At 39.3% G+C, this 22,980-nt stretch overlaps 1 protein-coding gene across 2 annotated transcripts in view; it reads left to right on the top strand.

Moving 5' to 3' along the window:
• SYTL5 (synaptotagmin like 5) overlaps positions 1–22,980 on the top strand; it is a 284,046-nt gene that overhangs the window by 211,076 nt on the left and 49,990 nt on the right. The window lies entirely within an intron of this gene.

The raw sequence follows: 22,980 nt of genomic DNA on the forward strand, positions 1-22,980 counted from the left end.
TCTCTTTGTGTCTCTGCCTGTCTGTCTATGTACCTATGTATTTCATATATTTATGAAATCTGTCCATACATCTACCTGCCTATCTACCTATGTATCTGCCAACTGCCAGCCTATCTAATGTACCCACCTATCTAATCTACCCGCCTATCTAATCTATCCACCTATCTAATCTAAACGCCTATCAAATCTACCCGCGTATCTAATCTATCTCCTACCAAATCTACCCGCCTGTCTACTCTACCCGCCTATCTAATCTACCCGCCTATCTAATCTATCTCCTATCTAATCTATCCGCCTGTCTAATCTACCCGCCTATCTAATCTACCTGCCTATCTAATCTACCCGCCTATCTAATCTATCTCCTATTTAATCTACCCGCCTATCTAATCTATCTGCTCTCCAATCTACCCTCCTGTCTAATCTACCCACCTATCTAATCGACTCCCCTATCTAATCGACCCGCCTATCTAATCTACCCGCCTGTCTAATCTACCCGCCAGTCTAATCTACCCGCCTATCTAATATACCTGCCTATCTAATCTATCTCCTATCTAATCTATCCGCCTGTCTAATCTACCCACCTATCTAATCTACCCGCCTGTCTAATCTACCCGCCTATGTAATCTACCCGCCTGTGTAATCTACCTGCCTATCTAATCTACCCACCCAGCTGATCTATCTCCTATCTAATCTACCCGTCTATCTAATCTATCTCCTATCTAATCTACCCGCCTGTCTAATCTTCCTGCATAACTAATCTACCCTCCTATCTAATCTATCTACCTGTCGAATCTACCCATACTCATGAACTAATCATAACCTCAGAATGGATCAAGTTCCTAAACGCAAGAAGTAGAACTAGAAAACTCACAGAACAAACCATTCATGGCTTTGTATTTCTGTAAAATATTTTCAGCATCAAAAGACACTCTCAAGGTAGTGAAGAAAGACTACCCATAGAATGTAAGAAAATATTTTGGAATCATAGATCTGATAAAAGCCTTGTGTCCACAATAGAAAACAAAGTCTTGGATGTCAAGAACAAAAATAAACAAGCAAAGTATAAATTGGGCAAAGGATTTGAATAGGCATTTCTTCAAAGAAGATATAGAAGTGGCCAATAAACACGTGAAATGATGCTGAACATCATTAGGCTTTAGATGAATGTAGCTCAAAATCACAATGAGATACTACTTCAGACCTACTAGGTAATACTGAAAGCAGAAGAAAAACCCAGAAAACAAAAAGTGCATTTGAACCCTCATGCATTGCTCATGGGAATGCAAAATGGTTCGCTAATGTGAAAACCAGTTTGGCAGTTTCTCAGTGATTTATCCATAGACTTATCATGTGACCCAGAAATACGCCTCCTATGTATATGTCCCTGATAATTGAAAATGGGTACTCAAACACCTGTACACGAATGTTCATAACAGCTCTGTTCACAATAGCCAAAGGTGAAAACTAACTAAATGTTCATCAACAAATAAAGGAACTTGGCTAGTCTATGATGTTCAGTGGCTTGGTTACACAATAGTCTACTTTAAATCAGCTGCCCTTAAGTCCATCAGATTACCTTCCATGATGTAGATGGGGCTCAGCAAATCAGTTGAAGGCCCTTAGAGAATAAACGGAGTTTTACATAGGGTGTATTCTGTCTACAGACTATAAATAGACATTTTGCTACAACTCTCTCCCTCTCCATGCTTTTTTGTCCTGTAGTCTGTCCTATAGATTTGGGGACATAAGATTGCAGTAATAATCAGCCCATCACCGGAACTACACGTTTTGAAATTGCCAGCTCCCGTCAATCGCATGAGCCAATTCCTTTAAATAATCCTCTCTCTTCTCTATCTGTCTCTCTCTCTGTCTCTCTGTCTCAGTATCTTTCTCTGGCTCTCTTTCCCTGCCTATCATCTATCTGTTTATATGTCTCTATGTCCCTCTGCCTGTCTGCCTATCTGCCTATCAGTCTGTCTATGTATCTCTCTATGTGTATGTGTATCTAATTTATTTATGCAATCTGTCTATATATCTCTCTGCTTATGTATCTACTTATGTAACTGCCTCTCCGCCCACCTATCTAACCTGTCCACTTCTCTAATCTACCCACCTATCTACTCGCCTGTCTAATCTACTTGCCTATCTGATGTACCCACCTATCTTATCTACCCATCTATCTGATCTCCCCACCTGTCTAATCTACCCGCTGTCTAACCTACCCGCCTGTCTAATCTACCTACCCTTTCTAATCTACCCATAATCAGGAACTAATGATAAAGTCAGAATGGGTCAGGGTCCTAAATGCAACAGCTACAACTAGAAAGTTCTTAGAACAGACCTTTCATGGTTTTTGATTTGATATAAAATATTTTGTGAGTCAAAAGGAGCTATGAAGGTAGTGAATAAAGACTACCTATATAAAAATATATATATAAAAATATATATATATATTATATAAAAAAAGAAAAAAAATTTTCTTTTTTATACAATGTGAGAAAATATTTTTAAATCAGATATCTGATAAGGGCCAGCTGTTCAGAATAGAAAACAAAGTCTTCGAAGTTAATAACAAAAATAAACGAACAAATTATAAAATGGGCAATGGATTCGAATAGGCACTTCTTCAAATAAGTTATACAAATGGCCAATAAACCCATGAAATGATGCTGAACATCATTAGGCTTTAGATGAACATAGATCAAAATCCCAATGAGATACCACTTCACACCTCCTAGGATAATAATGTAAGCAGAAGATACTCAAAAAACAAAAAGTGCATTTGAACCCACATGCATTGCTCATGAGAATGCAGAATGGTTCACTACTGTGAAAACTAGTTTGGCAGCTCCTCAAAGATTTGTCCATAGACTTACCATATGACCCAGAAATACCCCTCCTATGTATTTGTCTCTAATAATTGAAAAAGGGTGTTCAAACAAACACCTACACGTGAATGTACATAGCAGCGCTATTCACAATAGCAAAGGTGAAAACTAACTAAATCTTCATCAACAAATAAAGGAACATGGCCGCGCTATGGTGTTCAGTGGTTTGGTTAAACGCTGGTCTACATGCATGTGTTTAAATCAGCTGCTTTTAAGTCACTCCGATTCTCTTCCATAATGTAGATGAGCCACAGCAAATCAGTTGAGGCCCTAGGAAAAAAGACAGTTTTCCATAGGGTGTACTCTGCCTCCCGACTATAAATAGACATTTTGCTAGAACTCTCTCACTCTCCACACGTTTTTGTCCTGTAGTCTGTGCTATAGATTTTGGGACGTAGGATTGCAGTAATAATCATCCCATCACCTGACCTACACATTTTGAACCTACCAGCTACTGGCAATCGCATGAGCCGTTTCCTTCAAATAATCCTCTCTCTCTCCATCTGTCTGCCTATCTCTCTTTGTGTCTCTGCCTGTCTGTCTATGTACCTATGTATTTCATATATTTATGAAATCTGTCCATACATCTACCTGCCTATCTACCTATGTATCTGCCAACTGCCAGCCTATCTAATGTACCCACCTATCTAATCTACCCGCCTATCTAATCTATCCACCTATCTAATCTAAACGCCTATCAAATCTACCCGCGTATCTAATCTATCTCCTACCAAATCTACCCGCCTGTCTACTCTACCCGCCTATCTAATCTACCCGCCTATCTAATCTACCTGCCTATCTAATCTACCCGCCTATCTAATCTATCTCCTATTTAATCTACCCGCCTATCTAATCTATCTGCTCTCCAATCTACCCTCCTGTCTAATCTACCCACCTATCTAATCGACCCGCCTATCTAATCGACCCGCCTATCTAATCTACCCGCCTGTCTAATCTATCCGCCAGTCTAATCTACCCGCCTATCTAATATACCTGCCTATCTAATCTATCTCCTATCTAATCTATCCGCCTGTCTAATCTACCCACCTATCTAATCTACCCGCCTGTCTAATCTACCCGCCTATGTAATCTACCCGCCTATGTAATCTACCTGCCTATCTAATCTATCTCCTATCTAATCTATCCGCCTGTCTAATCTACCCACCTATCTAATCTACCCGCCAGTCTAATCTCCCCGCCTATCTAATATACCTGCCTATCTAATCTATCTCCTATCTAATCTATCCGCCTGTCTAATCTACCCACCTATCTAATCTACCCGCCTGTCTAATCTACCCGCCTATGTAATCTACCTGCCTATCTAATCTACCCACCCAGCTGATCTATCGCCTATCTAATCTACCCGTCTATCTAATCTATCTCCTATCTAATCTACCCGCCTGTCTAATCTTCCTGCATAACTAATCTACCCTCCTATCTAATCTATCTACCTGTCGAATCTACCCATACTCATGAACTAATCATAACCTCAGAATGGATCAAGTTCCTAAACGCAAGAAGTAGAACTAGAAAACTCACAGAACAAACCATTCATGGCTTTGTATTTCTGTAAAATATTTTCAGCATCAAAAGACACTCTCAAGGTAGTGAAGAAAGACTACCCATAGAATGTAAGAAAATATTTTGGAATCATAGATCTGATAAAAGCCTTGTGTCCACAATAGAAAACAAAGTCTTGGATGTCAAGAACAAAAATAAACAAGCAAATTATAAATTGGGCAAAGGATTTGAATAGGCATTTCTTCAAAGAAGATATAGAAGTGGCCAATAAACACGTGAAATGATGCTGAACATCATTAGGCTTTAGATGAATGTAGCTCAAAATCACAATGAGATACTACTTCAGACCTACTAGGATAATACTGAAAGCAGAAGAAAAACCCAGAAAACAAAAAGTGCATTTGAACCCTCATGCATTGCTCATGGGAATGCAAAATGGTTCGCTACTGTGAAAACCAGTTTGGCAGTTTCTCAGTGATTTATCCATAGACTTATCATGTGACCCAGAAATACGCCTCCTATGTATATGTCCCTGATAATTGAAAATGCGTACTCAAACACCTGTACACGAATGTTCATAACAGCTCTGTTCACAATAGCCAAAGGTGAAAACTAACTAAATGTTCATCAACAAGTAAAGGAACTTGGCTAGTCTATGATGTTCAGTGGCTTGGTTACACAATAGTCTACTTTAAATCAGCTGCCCTTAAGTCCATCAGGTTACCTTCCATGATGTAGATGGGGCTCAGCAAATCAGTTGAAGGCCCTTAGAGAATAAACGGAGTTTTACATAGGGTGTATTCTGTCTACAGACTATAAATAGACATTTTGCTACAACTCTCTCCCTCTCCATGCTTTTTTGTCCTGTAGTCTGTCCTATAGATTTGGGGACATAAGATTGCAGTAATAATCAGCCCATCACCGGAACTACACGTTTTGAAATTGCCAGCTCCCGTCAATCGCATGAGCCAATTCCTTTAAATAATCCTCTCTCTTCTCTATCTGTCTCTCTCTCTGTCTCTCTGCCTCAGTATCTTTCTCTGGCTCTCTTTTCCTGCCTATCATCTATCTGTTTATATGTCTCTATGTCCCTCTGCCTGTCTGCCTATCTGCCTATCAGTCTGTCTATGTATCTCTCTATGTGTATGTGTATCTAATTTATTTATGCAATCTGTCTATATATCTCTCTGCTTATGTATCTACTTATGTAACTGCCTCTCCGCCCACCTATCTAACCTGTCCACTTCTCTAATCTACCCACCTATCTACTCGCCTGTCTAATCTACTTGCCTATCTGATGTACCCACCTATCTTATCTACCCATCTATCTGATCTCCCCACCTGTCTAATCTACCCGCTGTCTAACCTACCCGCCTGTCTAATCTACCTACCCTTTCTAATCTACCCATAATCAGGAACTAATGATAAAGTCAGAATGGGTCAGGGTCCTAAATGCAACAGCTACAACTAGAAAGTTCTTAGAACAGACCTTTCATGGTTTTTGATTTGATATAAAATATTTTGTGAGTCAAAAGAAGCTAAGAAGGTAGTGAATAAAGACTACCTATATAAAAATATATATATAATATAAAAAAAGAAAAAAATTTTCTTTTTTATACAATGTGAGAAAATATTTTTAAATCAGATATCTGATAAGGGCCAGCTGTTCAGAATAGAAAACAAAGTCTTCGAAGTTAATAACAAAAATAAACGAACAAATTATAAAATGGGCAATGGATTTGAATAGGCATTTCTTCAAATAAGTTATACAAATGGCCAATAAACCCATGAAATGATGCTGAACATCATTAGGCTTTAGATGAACATAGATCAAAATCCCAATGAGATACCACTTCACACCTCCTAGGATAATAATGTAAGCAGAAGATACTCAAAAAACAAAAAGTGCATTTGAACCCACATGCATTGCTCATGAGAATGCAGAATGGTTCACTACTGTGAAAACTAGTTTGGCAGCTCCTCAAAGATTTGTCCATAGACTTACCATATGACCCAGAAATACCCCTCCTATGTATTTGTCTCTAATAATTGAAAAAGGGTGTTCAAACAAACACCTACACGTGAATGTACATAGCAGCGCTATTCACAATAGCAAAGGTGAAAACTAACTAAATCTTCATCAACAAATAAAGGAACATGGCCGCGCTATGGTGTTCAGTGGTTTGGTTAAACGCTGGTCTACATGCATGTGTTTAAATCAGCTGCTTTTAAGTCACTCCGATTCTCTTCCATAATGTAGATGAGCCACAGCAAATCAGTTGAGGCCCTAGGAAAAAAGACAGTTTTCCATAGGGTGTACTCTGCCTCCCGACTATAAATAGACATTTTGCTAGAACTCTCTCACTCTCCACACGTTTTTGTCCTGTAGTCTGTGCTATAGATTTTGGGACGTAGGATTGCAGTAATAATCATCCCATCACCTGACCTACACATTTTGAACCTACCAGCTACTGGCAATCGCATGAGCCGTTTCCTTCAAATAATCCTCTCTCTCTCCATCTGTCTGCCTATCTCTCTTTGTGTCTCTGCCTGTCTGTCTATGTACCTATGTATTTAATCTATTTATGAAATCTCTCCATACATCTACCTGCCTATCTACCTATGTATCTGCCAACTGCCAGCCTATCTAATGTACCCACCTATCTAATCTACCCGCCTATCTAATCTATCCACCTATCTAATCTAAACGCCTATCAAATCTACCCGCGTATCTAATCTATCTCCTACCAAATCTACCCGCCTGTCTACTCTACCCGCCTATCTAATCTACCCGCCTATCTAATCTATCTCCTATCTAATCTATCCGCCTGTCTAATCTACCCGCCTATCTAATCTACCTGCCTATCTAATCTACCCGCCTATCTCATCTATCTCCTATTTAATCTACCCGCCTATCTAATCTATCTGCTCTCCAATCTACCCTCCTGTCTAATCTACCCACCTACCTAATCGACCCGCCTATCCAATCGACCCGCCTATCTAATCGACCCGCCTATCTAATCTACCCACCTGTCTAATCTACCCGCCAGTCTAATCTACCCGCCTAATATACCTGCCTATCTAATCTATCTCCTATCTAATCTATCCGCCTGTCTAATCTACCCACCTATCTAATCTACCCGCCTGTCTAATCTACCCGCCTATGTAATCTACCCACCTATCTAATCTACCCACCCAGCTGATCTATCTCCTATCTAATCTACCCGTCTATCTAATCTATCTCCTATCTAATCTACCCGCCTGTCTAATCTTCCTGCATAACTAATCTACCCTCCTATCTAATCTATCTACCTGTCGAATCTACCCATACTCATGAACTAATCATAACCTCAGAATGGATCAAGTTCCTAAACGCAAGAAGTAGAACTAGAAAACTCACAGAACAAACCATTCATGGCTTTGTATTTCTGTAAAATATTTTCAGCATCAAAAGACACTCTCAAGGTAGTGAAGAAAGACTACCCATAGAATGTAAGAAAATATTTTTGAATCATAGATCTGATAAAAGCCTTGTGTCCACAATAGAAAACAAAGTCTTGGATGTCAAGAACAAAAATAAACAAGCAAAGTATAAATTGGGCAAAGGATTTGAATAGGCATTTCTTCAAAGAAGATATAGAAGTGGCCAATAAACACGTGAAATGATGCTGAACATCATTAGGCTTTAGATGAATGTAGCTCAAAATCACAATGAGATACTACTTCAGACCTACTAGGATAATACTGAAAGCAGAAGAAAAACCCAGAAAACAAAAAGTGCATTTGAACCCTCATGCATTGCTCATGGGAATGCAAAATGGTTCGCTACTGTGAAAACCAGTTTGGCAGTTTCTCAGTGATTTATCCATAGACTTATCATGTGACCCAGAAATACGCCTCCTATGTATATGTCCCTGATAATTGAAAATGAGTACTCAAACACCTGTACACGAATGTTCATAACAGCTCTGTTCACAATAGCCAAAGGTGAAAACTAACTAAATGTTCATCAACAAGTAAAGGAACTTGGCTAGTCTATGATGTTCAGTGGCTTGGTTACACAATAGTCTACTTTAAATCAGCTGCCCTTAAGTCCATCAGGTTACCTTCCATGATGTAGATGGGGCTCAGCAAATCAGTTGAAGGCCCTTAGAGAATAAACGGAGTTTTACATAGGGTGTATTCTGTCTACAGACTATAAATAGACATTTTGCTACAACTCTCTCCCTCTCCATGCTTTTTTGTCCTGTAGTCTGTCCTATAGATTTGGGGACATAAGATTGCAGTGATAATCAGCCCATCACCGGAACTACACATTTTGAAATTGCCAGCTCCCGTCAATCGCATGAGCCAATTCCTTTAAATAATCCTCTCTCTCCTCTATCTGTCTGTCTCTCTGTCTGTCTGTCTCAGTATCTTTCTCTGGCTCTCTTTTCCTGCCTATCATCTATCTGTTTATATGTCTCTATGTCCCTCTGCCTGTCTGCCTATCTGCCTATCGGTCTGTCTATGTATCTCTCTGTGTATATGTGTATTTAATCTATTTATGCAATCTGTCTATATATCTATCTGCCTATCTATCTACTTATGTAACTGCCTCTCCGCCCACCTATCTAATCTGTCCACTTCTCTAATCTACCCGCCTATCTACTCGCCTGTCTAATCTACTTGCCTATCTGATGTACCCACCTATCTTATCTACCCATCTATCTGATCTACCTACCTGTTTAATCTACCCACCTGTCTAATCTACCCGCCTGTCTAATCTACCTACCTTTCTAATCTACCCATAATCAGGAACTAATGATAAAGTCAGAATGGGTCAGGGTCCTAAATGCAACAGCTACAACTAGAAAGTTCTTAGAACAGACCTTTCCTGGTTTTTGATTTGATATAAAATATTTTGTGAATCAAAAGGAACTATGAAGGTAGTGAATAAAGACTACCTATTGAATGTGTGTGAGAAAATATTTTTAAATCAGATATCTGATAAGGGCCAGCTGTTCAGAATAGAAAACAAAGTCTTGGAAGTTAATAACAAAAATAAAGGAACAAATCATGAAATGGGCAATGGATTCAAATAGGCATTTCTTCAAATAACTTATACAAATGGCCCATAAACACATGAAATGATGCTGAACATCATTAGGCTTTAGATGAACATAGATCAAAATCCCAATGAGATACCACTTCACCCCTCCTAGGATAATAATGTAAGCAGAAGATACTCAAAAAACAAAAAGTGCATTTGAACCCACATGCATTGCTCATGAGAATGCAGAATGGTTCACTACTGTGAAAACTAGTTTGGCAGCTCCTCAAAGATTTGTCCATAGACTTACCATATGACCCAGAAATACCCCTCCTATGTATTTGTCTCTAATAATTGAAAAAGGGTGTTCAAACAAACACCTATACGTGAATGTTCATAGCAGCGCTATTCACAATAGCAAAGGTGAAAACTAAATCTTCAGCAACAAATAAAGGAACATGGCTGGGCTACGCTGTTCAGTGGTTTGGTTAAACGCTGGTCTACATGCATGTGTTTAAATCAGCTGCTTTTAAGTCACTCCGATTCTCTTCCATAATGTAGATGAGCCACAGCAAATCAGTTGAGGCCCTAGGAAAAAAAGACAGTTTTCCATAGGGTGTATTCTGCCTCCAGACTATAAATAGACATTTTGCTAGAACTCTCTCACTCTCCACACGTTTTTGTCCTGTAGTCTGTGCTATAGATTTTGGGACGTAGGATTGCAGTAATAATCATCCCATCACCTGACCTACACATTTTGAACCTACCAGCTACTGGCTATCGCATGAGCCGATTCCTTCAGATAATCCTCTCTCTCTCCATCTGTCTGCCTATCTCTCTTTATGTCTCTGCCTCTCTATGTACCTATGTATTTAATATATTTATGAAATCTGTCCATACATCTACCTGCCTATCTACCTATGTGTCTGCCAACTGCCAGCCTATCTAATGTGCCCAACTATCTAATCTACCCGCCTATCTAATCTACCCGCCTATCTAATCTATTCACCTATCTAATCTAAACGCCTATCTAATCTACCCGCGTGTCTAATCTATCTCCTACCAAATCTACCCGCCTGTCTACTCTACCCGCCTATCTAATCTACCCGCCTATCTAATCTATCTCCTATCTAATCTATCCGCCTGTCTAATCTACCCGCCTATCTAATCTACCTGCCTATCTAATCTACCCGCCTATCTCATCTATCTCCTATTTAATCTACCCGCCTATCTAATCTATCTGCTCTCCAATCTACCCTCCTGTCTAATCTACCCACCTACCTAATCGACCCGCCTATCCAATCGACCCGCCTATCTAATCGACCCGCCTATCTAATCTACCCACCTGTCTAATCTACCCGCCAGTCTAATCTACCCGCCTAATATACCTGCCTATCTAATCTATCTCCTATCTAATCTATCCGCCTGTCTAATCTACCCACCTATCTAATCTACCCGCCTGTCTAATCTACCCGCCTATGTAATCTACCCACCTATCTAATCTACCCACCCAGCTGATCTATCTCCTATCTAATCTACCCGTCTATCTAATCTATCTCCTATCTAATCTACCCGCCTGTCTAATCTTCCTGCATAACTAATCTACCCTCCTATCTAATCTATCTACCTGTCGAATCTACCCATACTCATGAACTAATCATAACCTCAGAATGGATCAAGTTCCTAAACGCAAGAAGTAGAACTAGAAAACTCACAGAACAAACCATTCATGGCTTTGTATTTCTGTAAAATATTTTCAGCATCAAAAGACACTCTCAAGGTAGTGAAGAAAGACTACCCATAGAATGTAAGAAAATATTTTTGAATCATAGATCTGATAAAAGCCTTGTGTCCACAATAGAAAACAAAGTCTTGGATGTCAAGAACAAAAATAAACAAGCAAAGTATAAATTGGGCAAAGGATTTGAATAGGCATTTCTTCAAAGAAGATATAGAAGTGGCCAATAAACACGTGAAATGATGCTGAACATCATTAGGCTTTAGATGAATGTAGCTCAAAATCACAATGAGATACTACTTCAGACCTACTAGGATAATACTGAAAGCAGAAGAAAAACCCAGAAAACAAAAAGTGCATTTGAACCCTCATGCATTGCTCATGGGAATGCAAAATGGTTCGCTACTGTGAAAACCAGTTTGGCAGTTTCTCAGTGATTTATCCATAGACTTATCATGTGACCCAGAAATACGCCTCCTATGTATATGTCCCTGATAATTGAAAATGAGTACTCAAACACCTGTACACGAATGTTCATAACAGCTCTGTTCACAATAGCCAAAGGTGAAAACTAACTAAATGTTCATCAACAAGTAAAGGAACTTGGCTAGTCTATGATGTTCAGTGGCTTGGTTACACAATAGTCTACTTTAAATCAGCTGCCCTTAAGTCCATCAGGTTACCTTCCATGATGTAGATGGGGCTCAGCAAATCAGTTGAAGGCCCTTAGAGAATAAACGGAGTTTTACATAGGGTGTATTCTGTCTACAGACTATAAATAGACATTTTGCTACAACTCTCTCCCTCTCCATGCTTTTTTGTCCTGTAGTCTGTCCTATAGATTTGGGGACATAAGATTGCAGTGATAATCAGCCCATCACCGGAACTACACATTTTGAAATTGCCAGCTCCCGTCAATCGCATGAGCCAATTCCTTTAAATAATCCTCTCTCTCCTCTATCTGTCTGTCTCTCTGTCTGTCTGTCTCAGTATCTTTCTCTGGCTCTCTTTTCCTGCCTATCATCTATCTGTTTATATGTCTCTATGTCCCTCTGCCTGTCTGCCTATCTGCCTATCGGTCTGTCTATGTATCTCTCTGTGTATATGTGTATTTAATCTATTTATGCAATCTGTCTATATATCTATCTGCCTATCTATCTACTTATGTAACTGCCTCTCCGCCCACCTATCTAATCTGTCCACTTCTCTAATCTACCCGCCTATCTACTCGCCTGTCTAATCTACTTGCCTATCTGATGTACCCACCTATCTTATCTACCCATCTATCTGATCTACCCACCTGTTTAATCTACCCACCTGTCTAATCTACCCGCCTGTCTAATCTACCTACCTTTCTAATCTACCCATAATCAGGAACTAATGATAAAGTCAGAATGGGTCAGGGTCCTAAATGCAACAGCTACAACTAGAAAGTTCTTAGAACAGACCTTTCCTGGTTTTTGATTTGATATAAAATATTTTGTGAATCAAAAGGAACTATGAAGGTAGTGAATAAAGACTACCTATTGAATGTGTGTGAGAAAATATTTTTAAATCAGATATCTGATAAGGGCCAGCTGTTCAGAATAGAAAACAAAGTCTTGGAAGTTAATAACAAAAATAAAGGAACAAATCATGAAATGGGCAATGGATTCAAATAGGCATTTCTTCAAATAACTTATACAAATGGCCCATAAACACATGAAATGATGCTGAACATCATTAGGCTTTAGATGAACATAGATCAAAATCCCAATGAGATACCACTTCACCCCTCCTAGGATAATAATGTAAGCAGAAGATACTCAAAAAACAAAAAGTGCATTTGAACCCACATGCATTGCTCATGAGAATGCAGAATGGTTCACTACTGTGAAAACTAGTTTGGCAGCTCCTCAAAGATTTGTCCATAGACTTACCATATGACCCAGAAATACCCCTCCTATGTATTTGTCTCTAATAATTGAAAAAGGGTGTTCAAACAAACACCTATACGTGAATGTTCATAGCAGCGCTATTCACAATAGCAAAGGTGAAAACTAAATCTTCAGCAACAAATAAAGGAACATGGCTGGGCTACGCTGTTCAGTGGTTTGGTTAAACGCTGGTCTACATGCATGTGTTTAAATCAGCTGCTTTTAAGTCACTCCGATTCTCTTCCATAATGTAGATGAGCCACAGCAAATCAGTTGAGGCCCTAGGAAAAAAAGACAGTTTTCCATAGGGTGTATTCTGCCTCCAGACTATAAATAGACATTTTGCTAGAACTCTCTCACTCTCCACACGTTTTTGTCCTGTAGTCTGTGCTATAGATTTTGGGACGTAGGATTGCAGTAATAATCATCCCATCACCTGACCTACACATTTTGAACCTACCAGCTACTGGCTATCGCATGAGCCGATTCCTTCAGATAATCCTCTCTCTCTCCATCTGTCTGCCTATCTCTCTTTATGTCTCTGCCTCTCTATGTACCTATGTATTTAATATATTTATGAAATCTGTCCATACATCTACCTGCCTATCTACCTATGTGTCTGCCAACTGCCAGCCTATCTAATGTGCCCAACTATCTAATCTACCCGCCTATCTAATCTACCCGCCTATCTAATCTATTCACCTATCTAATCTAAACGCCTATCTAATCTACCCGCGTGTCTAATCTATCTCCTACCAAATCTACCCGCCTGTCTACTCTACCCGCCTATCTAATCTACCCGCCTATCTAATCTATCTCCTATCTAATCTATCCGCCTGTCTAATCTACCCGCCTATCTAATCTACCTGCCTATCTAATCTACCCGCCTATCTCATCTATCTCCTATTTAATCTACCCGCCTATCTAATCTATCTGCTCTCCAATCTACCCTCCTGTCTAATCTACCCACCTACCTAATCGACCCGCCTATCCAATCGACCCGCCTATCTAATCGACCCGCCTATCTAATCTACCCACCTGTCTAATCTACCCGCCAGTCTAATCTACCCGCCTAATATACCTGCCTATCTAATCTATCTCCTATCTAATCTATCCGCCTGTCTAATCTACCCACCTATCTAATCTACCCGCCTGTCTAATCTACCCGCCTATGTAATCTACCCACCTATCTAATCTACCCACCCAGCTGATCTATCTCCTATCTAATCTACCCGTCTATCTAATCTATCTCCTATCTAATCTACCCGCCTGTCTAATCTTCCTGCATAACTAATCTACCCTCCTATCTAATCTATCTACCTGTCGAATCTACCCATACTCATGAACTAATCATAACCTCAGAATGGATCAAGTTCCTAAACGCAAGAAGTAGAACTAGAAAACTCACAGAACAAACCATTCATGGCTTTGTATTTCTGTAAAATATTTTCAGCATCAAAAGACACTCTCAAGGTAGTGAAGAAAGACTACCCATAGAATGTAAGAAAATATTTTTGAATCATAGATCTGATAAAAGCCTTGTGTCCACAATAGAAAACAAAGTCTTGGATGTCAAGAACAAAAATAAACAAGCAAAGTATAAATTGGGCAAAGGATTTGAATAGGCATTTCTTCAAAGAAGATATAGAAGTGGCCAATAAACACGTGAAATGATGCTGAACATCATTAGGCTTTAGATGAATGTAGCTCAAAATCACAATGAGATACTACTTCAGACCTACTAGGATAATACTGAAAGCAGAAGAAAAACCCAGAAAACAAAAAGTGCATTTGAACCCTCATGCATTGCTCATGGGAATGCAAAATGGTTCGCTACTGTGAAAACCAGTTTGGCAGTTTCTCAGTGATTTATCCATAGACTTATCATGTGACCCAGAAATACGCCTCCTATGTATATGTCCCTGATAATTGAAAATGAGTACTCAAACACCTGTACACGAATGTTCATAACAGCTCTGTTCACAATAGCCAAAGGTGAAAACTAACTAAATGTTCATCAACAAGTAAAGGAACTTGGCTAGTCTATGATGTTCAGTGGCTTGGTTACACAATAGTCTACTTTAAATCAGCTGCCCTTAAGTCCATCAGGTTACCTTCCATGATGTAGATGGGGCTCAGCAAATCAGTTGAAGGCCCTTAGAGAATAAACGGAGTTTTACATAGGGTGTATTCTGTCTACAGACTATAAATAGACATTTTGCTACAACTCTCTCCCTCTCCATGCTTTTTTGTCCTGTAGTCTGTCCTATAGATTTGGGGACATAAGATTGCAGTGATAATCAGCCCATCACCGGAACTACACATTTTGAAATTGCCAGCTCCCGTCAATCGCATGAGCCAATTCCTTTAAATAATCCTCTCTCTCCTCTATCTGTCTGTCTCTCTGTCTGTCTGTCTCAGTATCTTTCTCTGGCTCTCTTTTCCTGCCTATCATCTATCTGTTTATATGTCTCTATGTCCCTCTGCCTGTCTGCCTATCTGCCTATCGGTCTGTCTATGTATCTCTCTGTGTATATGTGTATTTAATCTATTTATGCAATCTGTCTATATATCTATCTGCCTATCTATCTACTTATGTAACTGCCTCTCCGCCCACCTATCTAATCTGTCCACTTCTCTAATCTACCCGCCTATCTACTCGCCTGTCTAATCTACTTGCCTATCTGATGTACCCACCTATCTTATCTACCCATCTATCTGATCTACCCACCTGTTTAATCTACCCACCTGTCTAATCTACCCGCCTGTCTAATCTACCTACCTTTCTAATCTACCCATAATCAGGAACTAATGATAAAGTCAGAATGGGTCAGGGTCCTAAATGCAACAGCTACAACTAGAAAGTTCTTAGAACAGACCTTTCCTGGTTTTTGATTTGATATAAAATATTTTGTGAATCAAAAGGAACTATGAAGGTAGTGAATAAAGACTACCTATTGAATGTGTGTGAGAAAATATTTTTAAATCAGATATCTGATAAGGGCCAGCTGTTCAGAATAGAAAACAAAGTCTTGGAAGTTAATAACAAAAATAAAGGAACAAATCATGAAATGGGCAATGGATTCAAATAGGCATTTCTTCAAATAACTTATACAAATGGCCCATAAACACATGAAATGATGCTGAACATCATTAGGCTTTAGATGAACATAGATCAAAATCCCAATGAGATACCACTTCACCCCTCCTAGGATAATAATGTAAGCAGAAGATACTCAAAAAACAAAAAGTGCATTTGAACCCACATGCATTGCTCATGAGAATGCAGAATGGTTCACTACTGTGAAAACTAGTTTGGCAGCTCCTCAAAGATTTGTCCATAGACTTACCATATGACCCAGAAATACCCCTCCTATGTATTTGTCTCTAATAATTGAAAAAGGGTGTTCAAACAAACACCTATACGTGAATGTTCATAGCAGCGCTATTCACAATAGCAAAGGTGAAAACTAAATCTTCAGCAACAAATAAAGGAACATGGCTGGGCTACGCTGTTCAGTGGTTTGGTTAAACGCTGGTCTACATGCATGTGTTTAAATCAGCTGCTTTTAAGTCACTCCGATTCTCTTCCATAATGTAGATGAGCCACAGCAAATCAGTTGAGGCCCTAGGAAAAAAAGACAGTTTTCCATAGGGTGTATTCTGCCTCCAGACTATAAATAGACATTTTGCTAGAACTCTCTCACTCTCCACACGTTTTTGTCCTGTAGTCTGTGCTATAGATTTTGGGACGTAGGATTGCAGTAATAATCATCCCATCACCTGACCTACACATTTTGAACCTACCAGCTACTGGCTATCGCATGAGCCGATTCCTTCAGATAATCCTCTCTCTCTCCATCTGTCTGCCTATCTCTCTTTATGTCTCTGCCTCTCTATGTACCTATGTATTTAATATATTTATGAAATCTGTCCATACATCTACCTGCCTATCTACCTATGTGTCTGCCAACTGCCAGCCTATCTAATGTGCCCAACTATCTAATCTACCCGCCTATCTAATCTACCCGCCTATCTAATCTATTCACCTATCTAATCTAAACGCCTATCTAATCTACCCGCGTGTCTAATCTATCTCCTACCAAATCTACCCGCCTGTCTACTCTACCCGCCTATCTAATCTACCCGCCTATCTAATCTATCTCCTATCTAATCTATCCGCCTGTCTAATCTACCCGCCTATCTAATCTACCTGCCTATCTAATCTACCCACCTATCTAATCTATCTCCTATTTAATCTACCCGCCTATCTAATCTATCTCCTATCCAATCTACCCTCCTGTCTAATCTACCCACCTATGTAATCGACCCGCCTATCTAATCGACCCGCCTGTCTAATCTACCCGCCTGTCTAATCTACCCGCCTATCTAATATACCTGCCTATCTAATCTATCTCCTATCTAATCTATCCGCCTGTCTAATAAATCCACCCACCTATCTAACCTACCTGCCTATCTAATCTACCCGCCTATGTAATCTACCCGCCTATGTAATCTACCCGCCTGTGTAATCTACCCGCCTATGTAATCTACCTGCCTATCTAATCTACCCACCCAGCTGATCTATCTCCTATCTAATCTACCCGTCTATCTAATCTATCTCCTATCTAATCTCCCCGCCTATCTAATCTACCTGCATAACTAATCTACCCTCCTATCTAATCTATCTACCTGTCGAATCTACCCATACTCGTGAACTAATCATAACCTCAGAATGGATCAAGTTCCTAAACGCAAGAAGTAGAACTAGAAAACTCATAGAACAAACCATTCATGGCTTTGTATTTCTGTAAAATATTTTCAGCATCAAAAGACACTCTCAAGGTAGTGAAGAAAGACTACCCATAGAATGTAAGAAAATATTTTTGAATCATAGATCTGATAAAAGCCTTGTGTCCACAATAGAAAACAAAGTCTTGGATGTCAAGAACAAAAATAAACAAGCAAATTATAAATTGGGCAAAGGATTTGAATAGGCATTTCTTCAAAGAAGATATAGAAGTGGCCAATAAACACGTGAAATGATGCTGAACATCATTAGGCTTTAGAGGAATGTAGCTCAAAATCGCAATGAGATACTACTTCAGACCTACTAGGATAATACTGAAAGCAGAAGAAAAACCCAGAAAACAAAAAGTGCATTTGAACCCTCAAGCATTGCTCATGGGAATGCAAAATGGTTCGCTACTGTGAAAACCAGTTTGGCAGTTTCTCAATGATTTATCCATAGACTTATCATGTGACCCAGAAATAAGCCTCCTATGTATATGTCCCTGATAATTGAAAATGCGTACTCAAACAAACACCTGTAAACGAATGTTCATAACAGCTCTGTTCACAATAGCCAAAGGTGAAAACTAACTAAATGTTCATCAACAAATAAAGGAACTTGGCTAGTCTATGATGTTCAGTGGCTTGGTTAAACAATAGTCTACTTTAAATCAGCTGCCCTTAAGTCCATCAGATTACCTTCCATGATGTAGATGGGGCTCAGCAAATCAGTTGAAGGCCCTTAGAGAATAAACGGAGTTTTACATAGGGTGTATTCTGTCTACAGACTATAAATAGACATTTTGCTACAACTCTCTCCCTCTCTATGCTTTTTTGTCCTGTAGTCTGTCCTATAGATTTGGGGACATAAGATTGTAGTGATAATCAGCCCATCACCGGAACTACACATTTTGAAATTGCCAGCTCCCGTCAATCGCATGAGCCAATTCCTTTAAATAATCCTCTCTCTCCTCTATCTGTCTGTCTCTCTGTCTGTCTGTCTCAGTATCTGTCTCTGGCTCTCTTTTCCTGCCTATCATCTATCTGTTTATATGTCTCTATGTCCCTCTGCCTGTCTGCCTATCTGCCTATCGGTCTGTCTATGTATCTCTCTGTGTATATGTGTATTTAATCTATTTATGCAATCTGTCTATATATCTATCTGCCTATCTATCTACTTATGTAACTGCCTCTCCGCCCACCTATCTAATCTGTCCACTTCTCTAATCTACCCGCCTATCTACTCGCCTGTCTAATCTACTTGCCTATCTGATGTACCCACCTATCTTATCTACCCATCTATCTGATCTACCCACCTGTTTAATCTACCCACCTGTCTAATCTACCCGCCTGTCTAATCTACCTACCTTTCTAATCTACCCATAATCAGGAACTAATGATAAAGTCAGAATGGGTCAGGGTCCTAAATGCAACAGCTACAACTAGAAAGTTCTTAGAACAGACCTTTCCTGGTTTTTGATTTGATATAAAATATTTTGTGAATCAAAAGGAACTATGAAGGTAGTGAATAAAGACTACCTATTGAATGTGTGTGAGAAAATATTTTTAAATCAGATATCTGATAAGGGCCAGCTGTTCAGAATAGAAAACAATGTCTTGGAAGTTAATAACAAAAATAAAGGAACAAATCATGAAATGGGCAATGGATTCGAATAGGCATTTCTTCAAATAACTTATACAAATGGCCAATAAACACATGAAATGATGCTGAACATCATTAGGCTTTAGATGAACATAGATCAAAATCCCAATGAGATACCACTTCACACCTCCTAGGATAATAATGTAAGCAGAAGATACTCAAAAAACAAAAAGTGCATTTGAACCCACATGCATTGCTCATGAGAATGCAGAATGGTTCACTACTGTGAAAACTAGTTTGGCAGCTCCTCAAAGATTTGTCCATAGACTTACCATATGACCCAGAAATACCCCTCCTATGTATTTGTCTCTAATAATTGAAAAAGGGTGTTCAAACAAACACCTATACGTGAATGTTCATAGCAGCGCTATTCACAATAGCAAAGGTGAAAACTAAATCTTCAGCAACAAATAAAGGAACATGGCTGGGCTACGCTGTTCAGTGGTTTGGTTAAACGCTGGTCTACATGCATGTGTTTAAATCAGCTGCTTTTAAGTCACTCCGATTCTCTTCCATAATGTAGATGAGCCACAGCAAATCAGTTGAGGCCCTAGGAAAAAAAGACAGTTTTCCATAGGGTGTATTCTGCCTCCAGACTATAAATAGACATTTTGCTAGAACTCTCTCACTCTCCACACGTTTTTGTCCTGTAGTCTGTGCTATAGATTTTGGGACGTAGGATTGCAGTAATAATCATCCCATCACCTGACCTACACATTTTGAACCTACCAGCTACTGGCTATCGCATGAGCCGATTCCTTCAGATAATCCTCTCTCTCTCCATCTGTCTGCCTATCTCTCTTTATGTCTCTGCCTCTCTATCTATGTACCTATGTATTTAATATATTTATGAAATCTGTCCATACATCTACCTGCCTATCTACCTATGTGTCTGCCAACTGCCAGCCTATCTAATGTACCCAACTATCTAATCTACCCGCCTATCTAATCTACCCGCCTATCTAATCTATCCACCTATCTAATCTAAACGCCTATCTAATCTACCCGCGTGTCTAATCTATCTCCTACCAAATCTACCCGCCTGTCTACTCTACCCGCCTATCTAATCTACCCGCCTATCTAATCTATCTCCTATCTAATCTATCCGCCTGTCTAATCTACCCGCCTATCTAATCTACCTGCCTATCTAATCTACCCACTTATCTAATCTATCTCCTATTTAATCTACCCGCCTATCTAATCTATCTCCTATCCAATCTACCCTCCTGTCTAATCTACCCACCTATGTAATCGACCCGCCTATCTAATCGACCCGCCTGTCTAATCTACCCGCCTGTCTAATCTACCCGCCTATCTAATATACCTGCCTATCTAATCTATCTCCTATCTAATCTATCCGCCTGTCTAATAAATCCACCCACCTATCTAACCTACCTGTCTATCTAATCTACCCGCCTATGTAATCTACCCGCCTATGTAATCTACCCGCCTGTGTAATCTACCCGCCTATGTAATCTACCTGCCTATCTAATCTACCCACCCAGCTGATCTATCTCCTATCTAATCTCCCCGCCTATCTAATCTACCTGCATAACTAATCTACCCTCCTATCTAATCTATCTACCTGTCGAATCTACCCATACTCATGAACTAATCATAACCTCAGAATGGATCAAGTTCCTAAACGCAAGAAGTAGAACTAGAAAACTCATAGAACAAACCATTCATGGCTTTGTATTTCTGTAAAATATTTTCAGCATCAAAAGACACTCTCAAGGTAGTGAAGAAAGACTACCCATAGAATGTAAGAAAATATTTTTGAATCATAGATCTGATAAAAGCCTTGTGTCCACAATAGAAAACAAAGTCTTGGATGTCAAGAACAAAAATAAACAAGCAAATTATAAATTGGGCAAAGGATTTGAATAGGCATTTCTTCAAAGAAGATATAGAAGTGGCCAATAAACACATGAAATGATGCTGAACATCATTAGGCTTTAGAGGAATGTAGCTCAAAATCGCAATGAGATACTACTTCAGACCTACTAGGATAATACTGAAAGCAGAAGAAAAACCCAGAAAACAAAAAGTGCATTTGAACCCTCATGCATTGCTCATGGGAATGCAAAATGGTTCGCTACTGTGAAAACCAGTTTGGCAGTTTCTCAATGATTTATCCATAGACTTATCATGTGACCCAGAAATAAGCCTCCTATGTATATGTCCCTGATAATTGAAAATGCGTACTCAAACAAACACCTGTACACGAATGTTCATAACAGCTCTGTTCACAATAGCCAAAGGTGAAAACTAACTAAATGTTCATCAACAAACAAAGGAACTTGGCTAGTCTATGATGTTCAGTGGCTTGGTTAAACAATAGTCTACTTTAAATCAGCTGCCCTTAAGTCCATCAGATTACCTTCCATGATGTAGATGGGGCTCAGCAAATCAGTTGAAGGCCCTTAGAGAATAAACGGAGTTTTACATAGGGTGTATTCTGTCTACAGACTATAAATAGACATTTTGCTACAACTCTCTCCCTCTCTATGCTTTTTTGTCCTGTAGTCTGTCCTATAGATTTGGGGACATAAGATTGCAGTGATAATCAGCCCATCACCGGAACTACACATTTTGAAATTGCCAGCTCCCGTCAATCGCATGAGCCAATTCCTTTAAATAATCCTCTCTCTCCTCTATCTGTCTGTCTCTCTGTCTGTCTGTCTCAGTATCTGTCTCTGGCTCTCTTTTCCTGCCTATCATCTATCTGTTTATATGTCTCTATGTCCCTCTGCCTGTCTGCCTATCTGCCTATCGGTCTGTCTATGTATCTCTCTGTGTATATGTGTATTTAATCTATTTATGCAATCTGTCTATATATCTATCTGCCTATCTATCTACTTATGTAACTGCCTCTCCGCCCACCTATCTAATCTGTCCACTTCTCTAATCTACCCGCCTATCTACTCGCCTGTCTAATCTACTTGCCTATCTGATGTACCCACCTATCTTATCTACCCATCTATCTGATCTACCCACCTGTTTAATCTACCCACCTGTCTAATCTACCCGCCTGTCTAATCTACCTACCTTTCTAATCTACCCATAATCAGGAACTAATGATAAAGTCAGAATGGGTCAGGGTCCTAAATGCAACAGCTACAACTAGAAAGTTCTTAGAACAGACCTTTCCTGGTTTTTGATTTGATATAAAATATTTTGTGAATCAAAAGGAACTATGAAGGTAGTGAATAAAGACTACCTATTGAATGTGTGTGAGAAAATATTTTTAAATCAGATATCTGATAAGGGCCAGCTGTTCAGAATAGAAAACAATGTCTTGGAAGTTAATAACAAAAATAAAGGAACAAATCATGAAATGGGCAATGGATTCGAATAGGCATTTCTTCAAATAACTTATACAAATGGCCAATAAACACATGAAATGATGCTGAACATCATTAGGCTTT

This window comes from Loxodonta africana, chromosome X (assembly GCF_030014295.1).
Source record: "Loxodonta africana isolate mLoxAfr1 chromosome X, mLoxAfr1.hap2, whole genome shotgun sequence".
NCBI lineage: Eukaryota > Metazoa > Chordata > Mammalia > Proboscidea > Elephantidae > Loxodonta > Loxodonta africana.